The sequence below is a fragment of the Mesoplodon densirostris genome, unplaced genomic scaffold, assembly GCF_025265405.1.
Source record: "Mesoplodon densirostris isolate mMesDen1 unplaced genomic scaffold, mMesDen1 primary haplotype scaffold_37, whole genome shotgun sequence".
Taxonomy (NCBI): Eukaryota; Metazoa; Chordata; class Mammalia; order Artiodactyla; family Ziphiidae; genus Mesoplodon; species Mesoplodon densirostris.
In genome coordinates this window covers 3,877,763-3,881,170 of record NW_026778196.1, presented here as the reverse complement: position 1 = coordinate 3,881,170, position 3,408 = coordinate 3,877,763, and positions in this window count along the sequence as shown.

Sequence of the window (3,408 nt, the reverse complement as noted above, 5' to 3'; positions counted from 1 at the left end):
GTAGGCATGTTTACAGGATCTTCATAAGTGATATCTTATGATAAGTTTCTTTTTCTGTGTGACTTATTTCACTTAGAATCATCGTACCTGAATCCACTCACTTTGCTGCTACTGGTCTTATGACATTGATTTCATGGCTGAGGGATATTCCATCGTATGTAACTACCACAATGTTTTGAACCATTTTTATATTTCCTGGGATATTTAAGGTGTACCCAAGTTGAGGTTCTTGTAGTCAGTGCAGCCCTAAATTTGGAGGTGGATCTTTCTTATTGATTTTCAGTTTTCCCAAGGTATATTCCCTAGACTGGAAGTGGCCTTGGCTCTGTAGCTCTGTTGTTTACTTGTTTTAGGGAACACAATGCACTCCTCCAGTGAGGCAGTTGGCAATTTACATCCCGCCCATCAGCATAACAAGGCTCCCAGTTCTCCAGGGCCTGTCTTGCCTTTCTGGTTTTTACACATTTTGTGGATGTCCCTTTTGACCGGTGGGAAATGATACTTCTTTGTAGTGCAGATTTGCATTGCCCGCTTGCTTGCTTGGCCGAAAAGGGCGTATGCGTTTTCTCCTGAATATATTCTGGATAAAACGCATACGCACTTTTTGGCCAAGTGCACCATTGTCCAAGTTGTGCCCCCCTTCCTGTGCTTTACAGTCGATTCCAACGTACATCTTGAAATCTGTTTCCTGCTATTTTGCCTCGCTTTCAAGTCCGCCTCGTTGACGTCCCTCAACAGCTTTTTGGACGGTAGCTGTCGATTATCACTCTGCCAGTTTGTGAATTGCTGTGCCCCTGAGCTCCATTTCTCAACTCGTTTTTTTGTGAGCAGAACGCAAGTCCAAAATTTTGGATCATGTCCTATACTGGTTCCCGGTGGGTGGCTGAGACTTTGGTTAATTCTTCTTCCTGCCGGGAAATTAGAGTGACATGTGCCCGTCCAAATGCCTAACAGCTACTCTCTCATAGGTTCTCCCTCGTCCCTTCCATCCTCTGCCAAATTGGGAACCTGTGCAAACCAGGAGGTTAAAGGGCCTGTCTCTCCAAGTTGGGAGATTGATAGTAAGGCATTTGGAAAGTCAAACTGGAGCACCAGGAGAGGGACTATTCGTTGAGTTTTAGAAACCTTTCTTATTCACAGTGTGTACATTCTCTAGGATACCTGTACATGTTATAGCTGTAGTAATATTCCCTTCAACCTGGAGAGTTGGGACCCATGGAATGGGGGCCATGCATTATTGCTTGAAAGGGTCTGCATTTGCTCACCCAATCTCACCAATCCTCTCAGTCCCAAGTGTCCAGCCTTATGCCACATCCAGCTGTCATTGTAGATATGGTCTTTCCAGGTTTCCTCAGACACCCTGAAGGAATTGTAAAGAATTTCCCTGTTTTTTGGTTTTGCTTTTGAAATTCCTCTTTATAGTGGGTTTGAGCTGATTCTCGCTGCTATGTTTATGCCACTCTAGACACACTTGATTCCCTTATGGAGTCATATCAATACATAGGTTTTAAGATTCTTACTAGTCAGATATATTCCTCTGCGGGAAATATGGGGTTTTGAGTCTCTTTCACTGAGGAAGGTGTAGGTCTTGTCTATTCCAAAGTTAGTTTTTGGAACGGTCCCTGTGCTTATATCAAACTCTGGTTTTATGCATCACCCCACCTCTCCATCCCCTTTATGCAGGCATAGGAGTGTTTTCTAAATGTGAGACTCTGTCCTCTTTCCTAACTCAGTTCACGTGTAGCCATGTTTACAGGATCTTCATAAGTGATATCTTATGATAAGTTTCTTTTTCTGTGTGACTTATTTCACTTAGAATCATCGTACCTGAATCCACTCACTTTGCTGCTACTGGTCTTATGACATTGATTTCATGACTGAGGAATATTCCATCGTACGTAAGTACCACAATGTTTTGAACCATTTTTATGTTTCCTGGGATATTTAAGATGTACCCAAGTTGAGGTTCTTGTAGTCAGTGCAGCCCTAAATTTGGAGGTGGCTCTTTCTTATTGATTTTCAGTTTTCCCAAGGTATATTCCCTAGACTGGAAGTGGCCTTGGCTCTGTAGCTCTGTTGTTTACTTGTTTTAGGGAACACAATGCACTCCTCCAGTGAGGCAGTTGGCAATTTACATCCCGCCCATCAGCATAACAAGGCTCCCTGTTCTCCAGGGCCTGTCTTGCCTTTCTGGTTTTTACACATTTTGTGGATGTCCCTTTTGACCGGTGGGAAGTGATACTTCTTTGTAGTGCAGATTTGCATTGCCCACTTGCTTGCTTGGCCAAAAAGGGCGTATGCGTTTTCTCCTGAATATATTCAGGCGAAAACGCATACGCCCTTTTTGGCCAAGTGCATCATTGTCCAAGTTGTGCCCGTCTTCCTGTGCTTTACAGGCGATTCCAAGGTACCTCTTGAAATCTGTTTCCTGCTATTTTGCCTCGCTTTCAAGTCCGCCTCGTTGACTTCCCTCAACAGATTTTTGGACGATAGTTGTCCTTTATCACTCTGCCAGTTTGTGAATTGCTGTGCCCCTGAGCTCCATTTCTCAACTCGTTTTTTGTGAGCTGAACGCAAGTCCAAAATTTAGGATCATGTCCTATACTGGTTCCAGGTGTGTGGCTGAGACTTTGGTTAATTCTTCTTCCTGCCGGGAAATTAGAGTGACATGTGCCCGTCCAAATGCCTAACAGCTACTCTCTCATGGGTTCTCCCTCGTCCCTTCCATCCTCTGCCAAATTGGAAACCTGTGCAAACCAGGAGGTTGAAGGGCCTGTCTCTCCAAGTTGGGAGATTGATAGTAAGGCAGTTGGAAAGTCAAACTGGAGCACCAGGAGAGGGACTATTCGTTGAGTTTTAGAAACCTTTCGTATTCACAGTGTGTACATTCTCTTGGATTCCTGTACATGTTATAGCTGTAGTAATATTCCCTTCAACCTGGAGAGTTGGGACCCATGAAATGGGGGCCATGCATTATTGCTTGAAAGGGTCTGCATTTGCTCACCCAATCTCACCAATCCTCTCAGTCCCAACTGTCCAGCCTTATGCCACATCCAGCTGTCATTGTAGATAGGGTCTTTCCAGGTTTCCTCAGACACCCTGAAGGAATTGTAAAGAATTTCCCTGTTTTTTGGTTTTGCTTTTGAAATTCCTTTTTATAGTGGGTTTGAGCTGATTCTCGCTGCCATGTTTATGCCACTCTAGACACACTTGATTCCCTTATGGAGTCATATCAATACATAGGTTTTAAGATTCTTACTAGTCAGATATATTCCTCTGCGGGAAATATGGGGTTTTGAGTCTCTTTCACTGAGGAAGGTGTAGGTCTTGTCTATTCCAAAGTTAGTTTTTGGAACGGTCCCTGTGATTATATCAAACTCTGGTTTTATGCATCACCCCACCTCTTCA